This window comes from Talpa occidentalis, unplaced genomic scaffold (assembly GCF_014898055.3).
Source record: "Talpa occidentalis isolate TD23 unplaced genomic scaffold, MPIMG_talOcc4v2.1, whole genome shotgun sequence".
NCBI classification, from domain to species: Eukaryota; Metazoa; Chordata; class Mammalia; order Eulipotyphla; family Talpidae; genus Talpa; species Talpa occidentalis.
Window position 1 is genome coordinate 68,624,108 of NW_026555331.1, and position 21,368 is coordinate 68,645,475.

At 37.4% G+C, this 21,368-nt stretch overlaps 1 protein-coding gene and 1 pseudogene across 2 annotated transcripts in view; one reads left to right on the forward strand and one right to left on the reverse strand.

The window, feature by feature from the left end:
• The window catches only part of LOC119249858 (SCY1-like protein 2), a 68,508-nt pseudogene extending 53,260 nt beyond the window's left edge, over positions 1-15,248 (reverse strand).
• PXDNL (peroxidasin like) overlaps positions 1-21,368 on the forward strand; it is a 628,077-nt gene that overhangs the window by 115,953 nt on the left and 490,756 nt on the right. The gene's annotated exons all lie outside the window — the stretch shown is intronic.

Below are 21,368 nucleotides of genomic sequence, written 5' to 3' on the forward strand. Positions count from 1 at the left end.
TTTTGCATTCTTCTGGTAGATCCCAAGGAGTGAATGAGTGAATTATATGGTAAATATATTTTTAATATTTTGAGAAATCTCCTTACTGTTTTCCATAAGGACTGGACAAGACTATATTCCCATAACAGTTTATGTGGTTTGTGGTTTCTTTTTCTTCACACCCTCACCAACAATTGTCATTTGGGTCTTTTGATATGGACTATCCTTATTGGTGTAAGGTTGTACCTCATTGTGGTTTCGATTTATTTTTCCCTGATAAGTGAGGAAAAGTATTTTTAAATGTGGTTATTGTCTCTCTGAAATTCTTCATTGGAGAAATGTTTGTTTAGCAATTCTATCCAATTTTTTTGATTGGGTTATTTGTTTCCTTTTTTTTGGGGTTGCATGAGTTCTTAGTAGGTGTTGGATATTAGCTCTGAATTTGACGTAGGATGTGAAAATAATTTCTCCTATTCAATACAGTGTATTTTAATTTTAATAATAATTTCTTTCGCTGTGCAGAAGCTTCTTAGTTTGATGGAGCCCCATTTGTTTATTTTTACTTTTGTTTCCTTTGCTGTTGGAGTCTAACACCCAAAGACATCACTGAACTCAGTGTCACAAAGGGTTTTGCTTCAGCTTTTATATGTAATTTTTATGACTCCTTATCATATAATTTTATAGATGAGAATAAGGTGACATTACTAAATGAGTTAGCATACCCTAACAATAAATGTGAAGATGAGTTTGTCAAAAACAAGATGGGCCTCCCCTGGTGGCACAGCGGTTGTGCGCAGGGCTGCGAAGCTGCCTGCAGCCTCTGCAGTGCTAGTTCGATCCTTGGCCAACGGCGAGGGTCCCACATGGTTCGCAGACCTCTCCTGCTGCCCGCTGCTCCCCTCAGCAGTGTATTTCGTCGGTCTGCCTGTTCTGTTCCCCGCCCTGGCTCTGGTGAATTCTCTCACCCTCCCGTGCTTCTGACTGTACCCAGTGCTTATATACATAAATAAATAAATCTTTAAAAAAATCCATAACATGGAGTTGAAATGCATTTAAAAAAAAAACCAAAAAACAAGATGATAATGTAAGTGAAATGTAAGTGAAATTTTTGGCAGCTCTCCCCTTTGCCTCCTTTGGCTCCTCTTGTTGACCTCAAAATAAATTGATACGGAGGAATTAGTATGAGAAATTAAAATTTAATTTTGTACACACAGAGGTCCATTAAATATGAAAACTTTCAGCAGTTCAGCAACGTAACGTAAAATGGTTTTTAGAGGAAGATAAATTTTGGGGAAAAAAGATGAGGCAAAGAAACTTTTAGGTTTAGATATAACTTAGAAATTTATGTTGCAAAATTATTTACATAGCTCTACTCTGAGATGATAAGACTCTCTCCCACCTTCAGGTGTAGGAGGGGAAATTTCCCATTCTTGAGTCTGCTATTTCTAAGTTGTTTTTCATTCAAAATAATCAGCATGCTAGAATGATACATCTGGGGCAGGCACTTCTTGCCTTGAACATGGAAATAAGTGTAAATGACATCAGGAGAAGACAAATCTACTACAGTAACATTGTGTGCTTATCCTGGAGAGACAAATGCTGCCAACATGAATGTGTTGCAGAAGTCCTCTGGCACAGTGGGGCATCATCAGATGAGTACAAATGAGGATTGATTGGTTGATTGGTTTTCCAAACCAAAACATTATTGAGTTTGTTGAAGTCATTGTAATATAGGGTATAAATAAAGAAATTCTTTTTTCTAGTCAGTGTTAGTCAGGTTTTTTTTTTTTTTTTTTTTAATGCTGCCATTCTTTTTAGTTTGAAAACAGTACATTGGAATGTTATTTCTTCTTTTGATTATTTTCTTTACTGAAGTTTTTTTTCCTCCTTTGAGCCATTATAAAAGTACAGACAACTTTTCAAAATGACTATTTAGACAGAAAACAGTTTAGTAGTAACAGAATGCTGTTTGAGAATTCCTCAGCTGTCTAAAATAATGATGCTAGAGAGTAGCACTGTGATATTATTAAATCAGTGAAATGATGCTTTGGATTCATTAACAGTGCAATGTAGTCAATGATAAGCAATAATTCTATGCTGCATAAAATAGAATCTGGATGCTCAAAAAAGTAAGGCATATTTGTTAAATCAAAAATATGAGACCTAGAGGATATAACATTCTATAAAATGTGACCAATTTAAGTAGTGGTCATTAGAGATGATTTAATTTTACTCCTTTTAATAATCTAATCTTACCAGGAGGTCAAAATAATTTACTATCTATTTTAAAGAGCTTTAAAAAGCATTTTGGGGTGATTGCTAGTTCTTGTTATTTCTGTAATTGCTTTCATTTGAAAGCTCACACAATATAATTTACATTTTTTTAAGGATTTATTTACTTATGGATACAAGCACTGGGTACAGTCAGAAACGTGGGAGGGAGAGAGAATTCACCAGAGCTGGAGCGGGCAACAGAACAGGCAGAGTAACGAAGTACACTGCTGAGGGAAGCAGCGGGCGCAGCAGGAGAGGTCTGCGCGCCATGTAGGACCCTTGCCGGCAGCCCTGGAGGGGATCAAATCGGCGCTGAAGAGGCTGTGGGCAGCTTCGCAGCCCAGTGCTCAAGGGGTGTGCCACTAGGGAGGCCCTATAATTTACATTTTTATGATATGGATTTTACAAAAAAATTTTGTAAAGAATTGAAGTAATATGGAGAATAGGTAAGTTTTTTGTAAGTCACTTGTATTTTAATAAGATGAATGACTACTTTGCTTGGATCTGAGTTCTAACACACTTTGGAAATGTACATTTCAACCTTAATTAAGACAAATAACCTAAAATGGGTTAATTTGGATTTTGTTAATCAACTTTTCTTACATTACAAATGAGTTTTCAGAAACATGTAACTTCATGGCACTTTATTTTTTCACTTTTTTCTTCTTTAATGAGAAAATAATAAGGCCAATTTTAGCATGTTTAGTATTTTTTGAGGTCAAACAGCTGATTCTAAGTAACAGATAGAGTCACTTTATCTTTAGAGGAGTTGATTACACTGTCTGATTACAGACCGTGAGAAAGAAGTTGACCTTTTCGGTCTATAGAAGCAGGGTAATCATGTGCCTGCTATCTTGGGGTGAGGGCTTATTTAATTCTCAAGTACCCTGTTTTGGATGCCAAGATAGATCATTACTACATTTAGTAAACTATTGCTTTGACAAGAGTGTTCTTGGAATTTAAAGTTCCTTTGTACCAAACATGAGACAAGAAATGCCTGTGGTGCAATTTTTGGTGACACTTTTTATAGTTTTTTGTTAGATAGCTCTGCCTCTGCAGGTGATATTAAAAAGCAGTCAGTAAATTTTAAGTAAATCTATCTAGCAAGATATTCTCAAGATAAGGAATGTATCCTGGTTTGAGGTAATGATTTCCATTTAAAGTTGTGTAGAAAAACCCAGATATATATTTGGGACTTAACCCCCAAATATTAGCTAAGCAAAGATTTCATTCATTCACATTTTAGAAGAAAGATAAAAATAGCCTTAAAATTAGCTGGTATTAGGGATTTAATTGTGGTCAGTACCACTTTATATCAATCTTTATTCACTTTATTTCTATGGTTTATTGTAATATGATGTGAAATAACACATAGAATTAATATTCTGAAGACCCAGAATATTATAAGTCATGAAAGAAACATTATATATTATCACCCATTAATCATATATATTAGAAAATTTCCCAAACACAAATTAGGGAAGGATATTTTAAGTTAATATAGTGCCAGGAAGGGCACAGAGCAGGATATCTATGATCCGAGCAGATGGGTAAAAGTGTCCTGGAGCCCTCGGGGGCTTTCTAAGGCATTTTTTGAGATTTTAATGTAGTGCAGCAACCAGGTCAAGCCTCCAGGCAAGTCTTCACTGTGGACTTCTCTGGACTTCTTTCTACCCTTTTCTCTCCTGCCTCTGCCTTTCTTGGCCAATATCTCAATACTGCTGCAGTGGCCCACAGAAGTAAACAATATAACTTACAACAATGTAACAAAGGCAGGTGCCCACCTTCAGGCATGTGCCCACCTTCAGGCATGCAGTCCTAACAGTGAGAGGGCCGAAGAGCCTGAAAACCATTTACTCTACAGTTAGCTATAATACAGTAAACCACATTCTACAACTACCTGAACATTGTGTTAATCTAGACTCCTGTGGAGCATATGTCTAGCGTCTAAAATTTGTTATACAGGGCGGATTATCTTTTTCTTGCATTATAGGAGCTAGGGTCATTATATTTTCTTAAACTGTGAGGTAAAATCTGTTTTGTTTATGTACTAACTTTGATACATGTGGTCAGTGTCCAAATATTTATTCAACAAATGTTGATTGCTGTGACTCACTGTTCTAGACATTTTGGAGACAGCAATGTACTAAACAGAGAAAATTCCCTGTCCTTATGTACTTGCATGAGCACAAGGAAGTAACAAACACATATATAAGGACTTTTATGGCAATAATTGAAAAGAAAAATTAAAGTCAGGTGTGTTAAGAAAAACTTACCACCAGGAATGTATTTTCTGTTGACACATTATAAAATCAATTATATACCAGTAGATACATGCACTATATTTTTAGAAACAAGTTCTAGTTCAGAACCTTCATTTGGAAATTCTGAAACATTAAGTCCCTGAAGAAAAAAAAAAAACACTTAATGACAGTACCTGACCAGAGTAACTGAAATCTAGAATAAACCTGGGAGAGGTCTGCTGCGCCATGGGGGTTTCTGGTGGGGATTGAACTCGCATTGCAGTGGCTGTCAATAACTTGACAGTGCTGTCTTTAACCCCTGCGCCACCAGGGAGACCCTCCTTTTCACTTTTCTTAAGGTATTTGTATATTTCTCCGTCGATTTCTTCATTAACCCAGTGGCCTTTCAGAAGTGTGTTCTTCGGGCCTCCCCTGGTGGCGCAGTGGTTGAGTGCTGGGCTGTGAAGCTGCCTGCCACCTCTGTAACTTAGGTTCGATCCCAGCCACCGGCGAGAGTCCCACATGGCGCGCAAAACTCTCCTGCTGCCCGCTGCTCCCCTCAGCAGTGTATTTCATTGGTCTGACAGTTCTGCTCCTTGCTCTGGCTCTGGTGAGTTCTCTCACCCTCCCGCGCTTCTGACTGTAAACCAGTGCTTGTATAAATAAATAAATAAATCTTTAAAAAAAAAAAAAAGTGTGTTCTTCATTCTCCGTATATTAAAATGTTTTCTTTTCATAGTTGATTTCTAGTTTGATACCTTTAAGTTCTGAGAAGGTGTTGGGTATGATTTCATTTGTGTGAATTTATTGATATTTGTTTTGTGTCACAGAATGTGGTCTATTTGGAGAATGTTCTATGTGCACTTGAGATAAATGTTTATCCTGCTTTTTGGGGGTGCAGTTCCCTGTTTATGTCTATGAAGCCATAAGTTCTAATTCTCTATTTAAGGCTATCGCATTTTTGTTTATTTTCTATCTACTTGATCTGTCCATTGGTGAGAACGTGGTGTTGAAATCTACCACAAATGTGTTTTTTTCCAGTGTTTGTTTTCAGAGTTGTTAGTAGTTAATGTATTCCAGTGCTTCTTCATTTGGTGCACAAAACAACGATGAGTGTTACAACATCTCGCTGTATTTTCCCCCTAATCACTATATAGTGTCCCTCGTTGTCTTTTGTTACTTTTTCTAAATGGAAGTCTATTTTGTCTGATATAGTATGGCTGTCCTGCCTTCTTTGGAGTTCTGTTCTCTTGCAGGACTGTTTTCCATCCCTTATTTGAGCCTATGTTTGCAGTTTGTGTGTCTCCCGGAGATAGCAGAATGTTTGATTCTGTTTCCTGATCCAACTGGAAACGCTATATCTTTTTTTTTTTTAATATTTATTTATTTATTTATACAAGCACTGGGTACACTCAGAAGCTTGGGAGGGTGAGACAATTCGCCAGAGCCAGACTGGGGAACAGAACAGACAGACTGATGACATACACTGCTGAGGGGAGCAGCAGGCGTGGCAGGAGAGGTCTACGAGAGCCATATGGGACTGTCGCCGGCTGCTGGGGATCGAACCAGTGCTGCAGAGGCTGTGGGCAGCTTCACAGCCCAGCGCTCAACTGCTGCGCCACCAGGGGAGGCCCCGAAACTCTATCTTTTAATTTGTGAGTTTAGTCCATTTATGTTTAAGGTGAATATTGGTATGTGATAGTCTGTTGCTGCCATTTTTTTTTTTTTAATTTTTGTGGGTTAGTCTGTTTTTCATTTCTTTGTATATGTTCTTCTTTTTGGTTTTGATGATTAAGTGCCTTTAAATTTTCTTTGATAGTGACTTAGTATTTGCAATCTCCTTGAATTTCTCTGTGTCTAAAAAGGTCTTTATTCCCCCTCATATCTCAAAAATCTGTAGGATAGAGTATTCACGGCTGGCAGTTTTTCCTTTTACTTATTTGGAATATGCTATTCTATTCTCTCTTTACTCATTGAGTTTCTTAAAAGAAGTCTGATATTAGTTTTATAGGGGTACCTTTCTATGTTATTTGCTTCTTCCCCCTTCCCAAATTCAGAAATCTTTCTTTGTTCTGATCTCTTGGAAATTTCACTACTATCTGTCTTGGCGCCAGTTTTAATTTATCTAGTTATGGCAGGGTTCTTTTAGTTTCCTGGATTTGTATATCATTTTCCTCTAGATTTGGGAAGTTTTCCTCCATTATTTCTTTAAATACATTTTGTGTCCCTTTCTTCTCTCTCTTCCCTTTCTGGTATACCCATTATTTTTTGAAAAAAGATATATTTATTTATAGTTGCTTATTGATTTTGATGTTTACTTTATTATAATTAGTCTTTTTCCTGGTCCCTTATTTAGATTTTCTAAATTCCTGCTCTGAGTGAGACCAAACAAGCAACTATAAACCAGAGACACACTATAGCAGGGAGAGGAGGGAGTAGGATCAAAACAAGGGGGCTGGGATTTGTATGGGGACTATAACCAAGATGAAAATGCATACATTGTGCAAAAATGAAAAATGATGTAAAAATATATAAAATTAAAAAAGATGAAAAAAAGATTTATTTATTTATGCATACAAGAACTGGGGTACAAGTCAGAGGTGTGTGGGGGGAGGTAGAGGATTCAGCAGAGACAGAGAGGGGAGCAGGCAGACGACTGAAGTGCACCGGTGAGGGGTGCAGCAGACGAGACAAGGGAGGTCTGCTGCACCATGTGGGTGAGACAAGGGAGGTCTGCTGCACCATGTGGGTAGTTCCCTGGCTGGGGATTGAACTGGTACTGCATTGGCTGTGGATAGCTTTGTAGGTTGTGTCTTAACCCCTCGCCACCAGGAAGGCACTATACCCATCATTTTAATGTGCCTTTTCTCAAAATGTTTCTTCATTTTTTTTTCTTTCTTTGTTTCTCTCTCCTTCTTTCACTGGGTTCTTTGTACATATGTATCTTCAATTACATTGACTCATTGTTTCATTTAATCTATTCTACTTCTGTGACTTCTGATTTTTCTTCTTCTGTATTTCCCTTTTGAAATCCTGAAAATCCATTTTTCTCTTTGGAGCTTCATTTTCTCTCTTCAGTTCATTGATTTCATTTCTAAGACCATCATTTATTTACTTTTCTGAGTTTTCTTCCATTTCTTTGAATTTTCTTTATCATTGCAATTCTAAACTGTGTATCTGATAGGGAGGACATAACTTCCATGTCTATGAATTGAAGTCCTGGAGATTAGTTTTCTCTCTCTGTTATCCTAACCCCTTGAGGACTCATGTTGCCTTTTGTTGGGTTTTTACTCTTGACCATTTTTAGCTTTGGAGTCCAGCTGTTGTAAGTGGGGTTTCCTCAGGGCATGGCTCTTTCTCCAGTCACTGGTCATTCACTTCACCTTTCTGGGCAAGCAGGTGACTTGGTCTCACAGATGGTCATGAGGATTCTGGCCACTGTGGCACACTCCCTGACACATGTCTGAGGTCAACCAGTCTGTGTGGGTGTTGGCAAGGATTTCATGTGAGGTTACAAGACTTCCGTATGTCCAGGTGGGTTGCTGGCTGGGTCTTGTGGGTGTTCACAGGCCTCTGATCACTCTGCCATGATCCCCAACAAGGCTTTGCAATCTCACCAGTTTGGCCAGCCACTATTGGGTCTTGTACAAATTCGCAAGGTTTTGGTTTGGGCATAGCATAAACATTTTAAAGCTCAAAAAGTTGTAGCTTTGTTAAACAAAGTTCAAACACTAAATTCAATTAGCTATGTAATGTCTGAATATGTGATTAAATGTTTACATTCTCTGAATAAAATAAAAAATACATTTACTTTATTAAGCTTTCTTTTATTCATAAACTAGAGTTATCCATAGCATAGGACTATTTTACCTTGATTCACACAGATGCTCAATTTTAGAAAAGCATGATAAAAGAATTGAGTAATGCAAAAATTAAATCACAATCTTCTATTTCAAGCAGTTGTTCCTCCTAAGCATTAAGTTTGTAGAATTTTTTTTAAGATTGATTTATTTATGCATACAAGAACTGGGGTACAGGCCAGAGGTGTGTGTGGGGGTATGTGAGAGGATTCACCAGAGACAGAGCGGAGAAAAGACAGAAGGATTGACTGAAACACACTGCTGAGGGGAGCAACGGGTAAGTCAGGAGAGGTCTGCTGCACCATGTGGGTCATGGTGGGGATCAAACCCATGCTGCAGTGGCTGTGGATAGCTTCATAGTGTTGCATCTTAACCCCTTGCTCCATCAGGGAGGCCTAGTTTATAGAAATTTTATCCTTCAATTATAATTGTATCTTAGACTGCAGATTCACAGTTAGCAAAGTTGCCTTCTCTACATATAGTTGTTATTAACCCACTGCTTTATAATTTGAGATGTTTTCTACTTCTACCACTTAACATTTTGAATGTCTTTTAAGAACATTCTATTATTCTTTCTCCAAGTCTTTATTGATGTGATAGGGAAAGAATTTCTGTAGCTGGACCACATAGGAAAAAAAGGAAAAACAAGACAGTTTCTCCCCTGCAGGAGCTCTTAATCTCATTGAGTTAATGGACTCTGAGATAAGTGCACTAACAGAAGTTGGAATAAGAACTGGAGAGCCCAGAGGCAGAAATGTTTATTCCTATCAGGATCCCTGAGAAACATCTTGTGCTAGTGATAAAATGGAGTTGCTTCAAAATGTAAGATTGAATAACTATTGTCAAAGATTGTGTAAAGAAAGTATATTTTGCTCTTTTGTTTAAAGCATTATTAATTTTGTAAAGAAACAAACAAAATGCTCCAAATCTGATTCTATTTTCCTTTTGACTTCTCTGCCATCCTGTTTCCTGTAAAATCACATTCTGATCTGCAATCTTGAGATAGGCTTCCCAGCATCAGTTATTCATTGGAGTCTCAGAATCTTACAAAGTAAGTATTGGCATTTACAGAGATCATTAGAGCAGCCTAAGGCAAGGGGAATGGAAAAATTATTTTTTATCTCTTTTCTGCAAAGTTAAAATATCTTGAATGCCACTTATGGCTAAAAATGCAATATATATTTATTATAAAATGTCACAAAATAATGTAAACATAAGGTAAAAATTATCTTTAATCTTAATCCTCAGAATCCTTGTTGATATTTGTATGAATGGATATTTGCATCTTTACTTGAATTTCATATAGATTTTGTAATTGGAATAACTTTTTATTTGTCAATTATGTTTACTACCTTTCTACAGAAAGCATTTTTTATAATTAATGTAATCATGTAAATAAATTGTGTACATATGTGCATATCCACATATATACACTCTTCATTTTAATGACTACATAAAACTCCATTTATTCATATATTATAATTAGCCAACCCAATATGTCGTGGTGGAAATTGTAATATTCTAAACATAAACAGCACCCATGCTGAGTTTGCATCCTTATACTCTTGCCTGATTCCTTATGCTAAGTTCCTAAAAATGAATCAGAAACTATTCAAAAGGTATAATTAAATTTTGCAGTTTGATTTTAAAAAAAACTATTGTGAGTAATAATCGAATTTAGTAATACTAATATAAGTCAAATACAACATTTAATAATTTAATGTTCATGTATTTAATTATTAATGAACTTAAACAAACTTCATTTATTCAAAGGGTATTTGGTTTCTCCTTTCTTTCTCTGTTTCTTTTTTCCTTAGAATATTTCTTCTCCATTCTATGACAGTCTTCTTGTCTTCTGAACAAACCCTAAATGCTGGAATACCCTGGCATTTCATCATGGGTTACCTTTCTTCCTTCCTGGCACCTACCTTGTTAGATCACATCCTTTGGTTATACTAAATTAGATGCATATGAGCTCACCATGATTAAAAGTGAAGTAATCCTTAAAAAAATAGAAGCAAGGCACATCACCCAAAGTTATCTCTATTTTTTTTAATAATTTTTTAATTTATATTGTTTATATCATTGTGTATTCCCTAAAAATTCCCACCACTGGTTCACCCACGAACTTTCACCATAGTCCCTTGTGCTCTTCTCTCCCCTGTTTTGATACCATTTCCTTCCCCTCCCTCACAGGATGTCTCTTATTTATGGTTGTCTGCTAGTTTTGCTGTTATTGTTGTTGTTGTTATTATTATTTTTTCCCATATACCTTATTTGGTTCTCCTATATTCCTCCTATAAGTGAAACCATTTGATGTTTTTCTTTTTCCTTCTGCCTTATTTCACTGAGCATGATCTCTTCTAGCTCTGTCCATGTTGTTGTGAATGGCATGAGTTTATCTTTTTGATTGCTGAATAGTATTCCATTTTGTATATATACCACATCTTCTTGATCCAGTCATCTATTTTGGGGTCTTTGGGTTGTTTCCATATCTTACCTATTGTAAATAGTGCTGCAATGAACATAAGGATGCAGGTATCTTTTAGATTTAATGTTTTCGTGTCCTTTGAGTAGATTCCTAGGGGTAGAATTGCTGGGTCAAATGGTAGCTCTATTTTTAATAGTTTTAGGAACCTCCACACAGCTTTCCATAGTGGTTGAACTAGTATGCATTTCCACCAGCAATGTAGGAGAGTTCCTTTTTCTCCACATCCACACCAATATTTGTTGTTTTCTGCTTTTTTAATGTGTGCCATTCTCATTGGTGTGAGGTGATAGCCCATTGTGGTTTTGATTAGCATTTCCTTGATTATAAGTGGTGTTGAACATTTTTTCATATGCCCTTTGGAGAACTGTCTTTTTAGCTGTTCTGCCCATTTTTTGACTTGATTGTTTGCTTTGTTTTTGTTGAGTTGTATGAGCTCTTTGTAGATTTTTGTGATCAGTCCCTTATCAGTTGTATTATGTGCAAAAAATTTTTTCCCAATCAGTAGGGTGTCTCTTGTTTTAGTTAGTGTCTCTTTTGCTGTGCAGAGCTTTTTAGTTTGATGTAATCCCATTTGTTTATCTTTTCCTTCACTTTCTTTGTTCTGAGGGATGTGTCTTTATAGATGTTACTGAGATATATGTCATGTAGTGTTTGTGCCTATTTTTTCTTCTATATATTCTATGGTTTCAGGTCTTACATTCAGGTCTTTTATCCATTTGAGTTGGTTTTTGTGCATGGTGTGAGGTAATAGTCTAGCTTCATTCTTTTGTATGTGGTGGTCCAGTTTTCCCAGCACCATTTATTGAACAAACTGTCCCTGTTCCATTGCATATTCTTTGTGGCTTTGTCAAAGATTAGTTGTCCATAAATATGTGGGTTTGTTTCTGGGTTTTCTATTTGATTCCTTTGGTCTTTATGTCTGTTTTGTGCCAGTACCATACTGTTTTAATTATTATGGCTTTGTAGTATAGTTTGAAACCAGGGCATGTGATATTTCCATTCTCCTTCTTTTTAGTCAGGAAAGCTTTGGCTATTTGAGGTTTTGTGTGGTTCCATATGAAGAACACTGAATTAATGAGATCAAAGAATAAATAAAAAAAATACTTAGAGAACGACAATGAGAACACAATTTTCCACAATGTGTGGGACACAGCAAAAGCAGTAAGAAAAGGAGTGTATATATAATAGCAATACAGTCTCACATGAAGAAATCAGAAGAACTCAAACAAACAACCTAATCTCCCATCTCAAAGAACTAGAAAAGGAATAGCAAAAAGCCCAAAAGCAAGTTTAAGAAAGGAAATAATAAAAATCAAAGCAGAAAAAAATAAAATAGTAATTAGAAAAACAAACCTAAGGATCAAATAAACCATAACTTGGTTCTTTGAAAAATTAAACAAAATAGATGAAACTCTAGCCAGGCTCACAAAGAAAAAAATGGAAGAAAAAACAAATTAATAGGATCATAAATGAAAGAGGAGAAATTACAACAGATATGGCAGAAATCAAAAGAATAATCATAGACTACTATGAACAGTTATATGCAAACACGTTCAACAATATAGAAGTGATGGACAAATTACTAGAACTATACCATCATCCAAAGCTAGATAAAGAAGAAATAGAACACCTAAAGAGACCAATTACAAGCAGTAAAATTGAAACAGTAATCAAAATTCTCCCCCCCCAAAAAAAGCCCACATCAGATGGTTTCACAAATGAATTCTTCCAAACATTCAGAAACAAACTAGTGCCAGTCCTACACAGACTTTTTCAAAAAATTGAGAAGGAAGGAATACTATGGAATACATATTATGAAGCCAACATTACACTAATACCAAGCCAAACAAGGACAACACAAAAAAAGAAAATTATAGGCCAGTCTCTTGAATGAACACAGATGCAAAAATCCTCAACAAATTTTATCCAACAGAATCCAACAATGCATCAAAAGATAATACACCATGACCATGTGGGATTTATTCCAGGGCCACAAGGAGGGTTCAACATCTAAAAATCAATTAATGTAACCCAACACAATCAACCAAAAGAAAAATAAAAACCATATTATCATATCAATAGATGCTGAGAAAGCATTTGACAAAATTCAACATCTGCTTATGATGAAGGCCCTTGAAATCCTTGGGGTAGAAGGAATACACCTTAATGGAATTATCTTTTAAAGCACTGTTAGCTGAATTGTTGTTAGTGTTAGTAATTGGTGGTTGTATTCTGTGGGTTAAAGAAAGGATTTGCCTGCATACCAAAGGTGAATTATCTTGTCATATTTATCAATGTTTCCATTACTGAACTGCCCATACATGGTGACCCTAGGAGGAGGTACAAAATGATGAGGCCACTGATTTTGTTTCTGTTGTGATAATGGATTCATGCTTACTTTGAACTTCTGAGTGCCGAAGAGATTATACAAGGCAGACATCTGAGTGGGTCTATGTTGATTCTGCTGTGCACTAAAAGCATTTGCACAAGGAGCACTCAGAGTACTGAACTTTGGCAAAGTATAGTAAGGTGTTTCCAGGACCATACTGATCACCCCAGCTACTTGAGCTACTGAAGAAGTTATGGTCTGTATTCTCTGGCAAGTTGAACCCTGAAATCTGTTAGCATATTGGTTGTTCGTTAAATTTCTCTTTGTATTTTCATTTGGTATAGAAAACATAATGCCAAGGCTCATGGAAAGAACAGAAGAGGAGGTATTGGAAACAGAAACTTTGGGGATACTAACAGAAAGTCTGGTCAGAGATGACATATTATCCATCAATGTGTGTCTTAAGTTTTTAGTCTGTTTCACTGGAGCTAAAGGTGTGTGCACTTGGGATTTAAGGGGCAACCACCCTCTAAACTTACGTGCCTGCTCCTGTTCTTTTGCTGTTTTTTTTTCAAGTATAAGATGCTCTTTTATATTTATTATAACAACTTCTTTTCACTTTCTGATTTACCACAAGTCAGAAGGTCTGCTCCAAAGTTGTAAAAGATGTTATCACTCTGCTGGGACCCAACATTTATTTACTTTTTGCATTCTTGGAAGCATTTGTTTGATTTCTGTGACCAAATATTTCTGCTGTTCTTGTGTTATATGAAGCTGTCCCATTTTCAGACTCCAATATATTAAACATCTTTTCAAAATGGAAATGAAATAATTGAACTGATTGAGATAAAGATTGAATTTATTGAACTGATTGAGATTAAGATTGTTTTCAATAGTAAGGGGAATCAAGACAATATTTTTCCAGTCAGCTGCTTTTTTGTAATTTCCAAATTTTCAGTAGTAAATGTATATTTGTAAAATCCCTAAAATTCCCATGATAACTGAAAGTGCTTTGGGTGGAATTTGTTGTAAGAAGGGCAGGACATCATTAAATATAAACCTTGGTCCACATATTCCAAAATCTTTCCTAGGCACACTCATGACTTTACATGAACAACAAGGGAAGATATTTGTAGACTTGCATTTATTAATTCTTGGTATAAAGGCTTTTTTTACAGATGGTTAGTCCATAAGATTTGTAAAGGTTGGAATGATATTTCCACAGAGCTCCTACATCTGATTGGGAAGAGATTCTAGTGTTCTGCAAACCATTGGTAGGACATTTATTTATTTTATCTCATGGGGAGAGGTTTTGGTTAGTAGAAAATTCATTTTTTTTTTGCAGGACAATTAACAAAATCTAGATTGACTTCTGCTGTTTAAAGAGAGAACTAAGTTTAGGTTAATTAATTTGATGTTTTCTTCTTTGGTGCATTCTTTGGCAATTAGTGAAACATTGGGCAAAACAGAAGGTACCACATTAGGGTTTATAAATTCTGAAGTCAACACAAAGTTCTCTGCACAATGACATGTTTGGGCATGTTTGGTAGAATCTGTGGCTCTCTTTTGAAAAATTTTGATTTCTGAAGGTAATCTCTTTGGAATAAAGTAGCAAAATACTGCACCAACATAATCATAGAATGAAATCTGTCCTTTCATCTACATCTGCTCCTAGAGTTGGAGTTACACGTAACTAGTTTTACGTGATCACGAACTTCCTCAGGTATATTTGTAAGTGAACTAGATACTAACTAGCTCAATTGCCTACTGAAAGTCCTATACATATATTGCTTGCTCACATCAAATACAGGATTCCCTTTATTAAGTACAGCGTACATGGCAGTTTCTAAAGAGTACATTATCACTGACTGTTTCAGAGTTCACATCACATATGTATTCTGGAGTCAAATTTTGGTAAGACACAATGATGGTAAATTTGGGAAAGTTAGACTTTTGTCAGAACTAGTTGATAATATGCAAAAATCAAAGTTCATTATTTTCTAGGCTTCACTTCTATTCAAAATCATGTTTTCAGTTGGAATATTTCAATAAACCATTTTTACACAACTATGTAAAAATGACAATCCATCAGAAACTTGAAGCAAACCACATTTGGTTTCTACTTTACAAAGTTTATGATCTGAAAATACAATGATCTGGAGATCTTTATGAAACTGGAGGTACAAGTGAGATTAAATTTTCTCAATTACCAAGAACGTTGACTAAACTGGCAAAAACTGGTTCTGTACAAAATGCCAAACAATCCTGGGATTCTTCCAAAGGATGCTGGATAGTAAGAAGTTGACAGTGTTGTAGTCAAATCAACTGCTGGACTGTTCCTTTTAAAGAATGTGTCATTTAATCCCTTTCAATTTTTTTGGTATTTATCACTCAGTTTTTTATCAAAGACAAAAATAGCCACTTCCAGTTTTGTTGACTTCTTTGTGCCATTAAAAATATTCCAAGCCAGCCCACTACCACACTGGCAATGTAGTGACCATTACATCTAATTCTCTCATGACAGGATTTCCCATTTCAGCATTAGTGGCTATTACTTTTGTAACAGTAGTTTTCGGCTTATTAAGCAGACTCCATGGTTGCAATACTGGGTAATTAGAGTTACTCTCAGTCCTCTCTGTTTGGGAAGGCTGTTGCAGGACCTGTCCTCCCCAGGTCCCCAACTGCCTTGTAGCTGCTCCAGCTTCATTCCAGGTCCTGTGCCACACACACACCTCTAAGCCTGGAGGTGGAGGAGGAATGGGGAAGGGAGGGACAGACTGGAGAGAAAGAGTAGGGAGGGTAAACTGACCACCCTGCAGGATGTCACCTCCATCTCTATTTTACTTTTTTGATTCTAGTTTAAATTGGTTTGCCTTTTTAAAATTATTTGTCAGCTAGTTTGCTTCTAATGCATAGAAATGCATCAGATTTTTGTATGTTGATTTTGAATCATAAAAGTTTACTGATTTTCATTATTAGTATTCAGGTTTTCTTAGTGGAGTCTTTCCTAGTGGATTCTCTATAAAATTATGCAGCTTGCAAGCAGAGACAATTTAATTTCTTGCTCTCTGATTTGAATGTCTTTTTTTTTTTTTTCTTGGCTAATGGTTCTGAACAGGACTCCCAGTACTATGTTATACAAAACTGGTGAGAAATTACACCCTTGTCTTGTTTCTGATCTTAGAGGAAAAACTTTCAAATTTTCACCATTGGGTATAATGTTAATTGTCAGTTTACTACATGTGGCCTTTATTATGTTAAGGTGAGTTCCTTCTAAATCCACTTTGTCATGACTTACATTATGAAAGTATGTTGGATTTAAAAAAATTCTTTTTCTTCATTTATTGAGATGATAATATTTTATTCTTTCATTCTATTAATATCAAGTAGCGCATTCATTGATTTGTGTATGTTGAACCCTTATTGCATGCTAAGGATAAATTCCACTTGACCATGGTATATTTTCCTTTTAATGTACCTCTGAATGAAGTTTTTTTTGTTGGTGAATTTTTCACCCATTTTAATTGAGGTTACTGGCCTATAATTTTCTTGTGACGTCCATTTCTAGCTGTGGCATGAGAGTAACGCTGACCTGGTGAGATTTGGAAGCATTCCTTTCTTGTTCTTTTTCATTTTTTGCAAGAGTTTACATCACTCTTCTGACACAGCAACTAAAATACAGATCTCAGTACCTATGAAAACATGCAAAGGCAAATAAAATAAAATAAATTACAGTGCTGCCTAACCCTTATGAAGATTGAAATTATCTTTATAATTACATAAAAGTACTAAATAAATACATTTATAGTGATGATTCATAATGTATGTCTTCTTTTGTAGAATGTGTTTTCTAAAATGTAATTAATAACTTGAGAAGCATACTTAATGATCAATTATTAGAAAGCTCTTCTAGATACTAAGTGTCTTGTGGGCATTCATTGTTTTAAAATTCTCCTTGAGAGGGCAGATCAACATGGCGGTGAGGAAACGCTGCCAGTAAGATCTCCCATTAAAAAAAAGTTATAGGGAGGAAAAGCGGCAGGTGCCAGTGAGAACTGGGACATGGAAGATAAACAGGCGACTCCAGCAAACTACCCGAAGAAAAAAGTTGCCATAAAAGAGGACTAGAAGGGAGGAAAGCTCAGAACCCTGCAACCCTCCCCCACCCACAAAGTTGGCACTCTTCAACCAACAGAAAGGAGGAAAAAAAAAAAAAACTTAAACAACCAACAAGAACAAACTACGCATCAAGCGGGACTGTGAGTGGAAAGGAACTATTTCAGCCACCACACCCCGTGAACTGGAGGTGTGGAGAACCCTGCAGGATTCGCTGTGGAGGTGAGCGAACGGCTCCAGGTGCCATTAGAGAAAATCAAAGACTCCCAGAGACCTACAAACAGCCCCAGGCCAGCCGGTAAGCTTGTGCGGAAGAGTGGCGCACTTGAAAAGGATACGTGGATCACGGCTGCCCAGGTGCCCGCGCCTGTGACCTAGGCTGGTGGGGAGACGTGTGGGGGCCCTCACTGAGGTGAATGTCCCTCCCTGAGTAATCAGAAACCAGACGCCCGGACACGGGAGTGAGGTGCAAAAGGCTCCATTTCTGCAGACACTGAACTGGGCTACAGACCGCGTCCTGAACCTGAGGGCTTTGGAACTGAGACCCGGCGCATGAAATTCGGGGCATGGGATCCCCACGATGGTGGGGCACAAGGCAGATACAGCACCCCAAAGCCGTTGAGTCTTTCCCCACCACTCCCACTCTGTTCCCCTGTCCCACAGGGTAAAAAAAACAGCTCCCCAAGGACAGTAGGAGAGATCTCTGGTGCCACCTAGCGACCAGAAAAAAAATCACCAACACCACATGGAATAGGGACCTTTCTTCAGTAAAGACTGCTTGAAACCTGCAGAAGGCTCCCAGAGGAGTCAGAGGTGAGCTGGGAAGTTCGCCCAAGCCAGGCCACTTCTGACCAGCAGTCCGGAGCCCAGAGGGGGAGCGGGCACCCATAGCCGGGGCAGACTGGGCATGCGGAAGAGTGTGCCTGACTCTGAATCGCCACGTTAGAATAGGGACCGTTCTTCAATAAAGACTGCTTGAAAATGGCAGAAGGCTCCTGGAGGAGCCAGAGGTGAGCTGGGAATTTTGCCCATGCCAGGGCCCTTCTGGCCAGCAGTCCCAGCCAAGAGGGGGGGCAGGCACCCAAGGCCAGGACAGACCGGGCGCGCAGGGGAGTGCATACCCACGTTGCCTTTTTAGAACAGGGAACTTTCTCCAATAAAGACTTCTTGAAACTGGCAGAAGTCTCCTGGAGGAAACAGAGGTGAGCTGGCAAGGTTGCCCATGGCAGGCCCCTTCAGGCCAGCAGTCCGAAACCAGAGGGGGAGCAGGCACCCATGGCCGGGGCAGACAGGGCGCGCAGAAGAGTGTGCCTGTTTCCAAAGTGCCAGTTTAGAACAGGGACCTTCCTTCAATAAAGACTGCTTGAATATGGCAGAAGTCTCCCCTTGGAGCCAGAGGGAGAAGGTTCCCTGCGCAGTCAGAGGTGAGCTGAAGGCCCCCACAAGCCCGGTCCCACCTGGCAGGAAGTCGGAGCCTAGAGGAGGATCCAGAGATTTGGAACCCAGAGTGAAATCTAGCTGCCCCACCTCCAGGGAAGTCTGTGGGACTTCAAGAGGCACATTTGTAACTAAATACAGAAGGAGGAGAGATTCTGTGACAGTAACCATTAACATACTCAAAGTACCATTAACATACTCAATCATACAGTAACCATTAACATACTCAAAGAAGTCTAGTACTGCCTCACTAGACTTCTGGCATAACAGTTTTTGACACATTTGGATTGCCAGTTTCTGAAACTCCCGAAAGAACACACCAAAAAGATGACAGCCAGTACCAGCGCACAGTGTCCCAACACATAAGGCAAATTAGAAGACAGGCAGCAGGGAAAAGAAAAACTACAAGCAAAGTAGCAATGCCTCAGAAAAAAGACACACCACAAAACTTCTGAGCCTTCCAGAAAAAGAATTTAAATTGCCATGATGAAAAAACTGATGGAAGTCATTAAAGAAAACAACTCTCGAAAGAATGAAATTGAGTGCCTAAAGAGGGAAGTAAAAGAAATGCAGGAGATCAAAGAATTAATGGAGGCACTGAAGAACTCTGGGAAAAGCAATGAAAGCAGAATAGGTGAAATGGAAGAATGAATAAGTACTCTTGAAGACACAGAAATAAAAAGAACCAAAACAGAAAAGGAAAGAGAAGTACAAAGGAAAAAGACCCAAGAAAGACTTTGGGAACTATCTGACTCCACGAGGAAAGGAAATATAAGAGTTGTAGGAATCCCAGAAGGAGAGGAGAGAGATGTAGGAACAGAGAAAATATTCAAGGAAATAATTGAAGAGAACTTCCCAAACGTGAAGAGGGAGCTGAAAATTAATATACAAGAAGCAAGAAGAACATCAAACTTCCATGATGAAAGGAAAAACACAGCAAGACACATAATAGTAAAGCTCCCAAGAATCCAAGACAAGGAAAAAATAATGAAGCTGACAAGAGGGAAGAAACATATGACATTCAAGGGAAAATCAATCAGACTGACATCAGACTTCTCCGAAGAAACACTACGGGCAAGGAAAGAGTGGAGGGACGTAGTCAAAAGATGCCAACCAAGAATACTCTATCCCGCAAAGCTCTCTTTCCTCTATGAAGAAAGAATAAGGACCTTCCCAGACAAACAGAAACTCTGGAATTTCTTTACAACTAAACCCCCACTCCAAAAAATACTACAAGGAGTCCTAAAGCCAGAACCTCAGAGGGACAAATGACAATGAAAGAAGGCCAAAAAAAAAAAAGATGTTAAAAGAATAAATAATAAAATCAAAGGAAAGACAAACACAATGGCAAATACAGATGTTAACATCAATATTAACTCTAAATGTAAATGGACTAAACTCTTCAATAAAAAGACACAGAATCGCAGGCTTGATTAAGAAACAAAACCCAACCTTTTGCTGTCTCCAAAAAACACATTTAGCTACAAAAGATAAAAATAGACTCAAAGTTAAAGGATGGAAAACAATCCTACAAGCAAATGGACCAAAAAGAAAGCAGGAACAGCTATACTTATATGAGATAAAATGGATTTGAAACTCAAAAAGGTAAAAAGAGACCCTAACAGTCACTACATTATCATCAAGGGAACAATACTTCAAGAAGAAATAACACTCATTAACATATATTCACCCAACGAATGAGCACCAAAATATATCAGACAAGTATTATCATCTTTGAAAACAGACATCAGAGAAAACACATACGTAGTGGGAGACTTCAACACACCACCATCAACAATGGATAGATCAACCAGACAAAAAATAAGTAAAGACACTAAAGCTCAAAATAAGGATCAAGAGCACTTTGGCTTAACAGACATCTATAGAACACTAAACCCAAAAAAATCTGAGTACACATTTTTCTCAAGTGCACACGGATCATTCTCCAGGATTGATCATATACTGGGACCCAAGACAAACATCAACAGATACACCAAGATTGAAATCGTACCAAGCAACTTTTCTGACCATGAAGGCTTCAAACTAGAAATAAACCATAAAAAAAAAGGCAAGGAAATCTCCTACCTCATGGAGATTGAAAACCACACTACTGGAAGACCACTGGACTAATGAGATCAAAGAAGAAATTAAAAAATTCTTTGAATTGAATGACAAGGCGGACAAAAATTTCCTAAATGTATGGGATGCAGCAAAAGCAGTAAAAAGAGGAAAATATGTAGCAATGGAGGCTCACATCAAGAAATAAGAAAGAACTCAAAGAAACAACATAATCTCAAAGCTCAAAGATCTAGAAAAAGAACAACAAAAAACCCCAAAATCAGTAGAAGAAGAGATAATAAAAACCAAAGGAGAAATAAATGAAATTGAAACTAAAAAAATAATCCAAAAGATCAATGAAACCAAGAGCTGGTTCTTCAAAAAAATAAATAAAATAGACAAACCCTTAGCCAGGCTCACAAAGGAAAAATGGGAGAAAGCACAAATAAACAGGATCATAAATGAAAGAGGAGAAATCACAATGGACACAGCAGAAATCAAAAGAATAATCAGAAACTACTATGAACAGTTATATGGAAACAAGTTCAACAATCTAGAGGAGATGGACAAATTCCTACAAC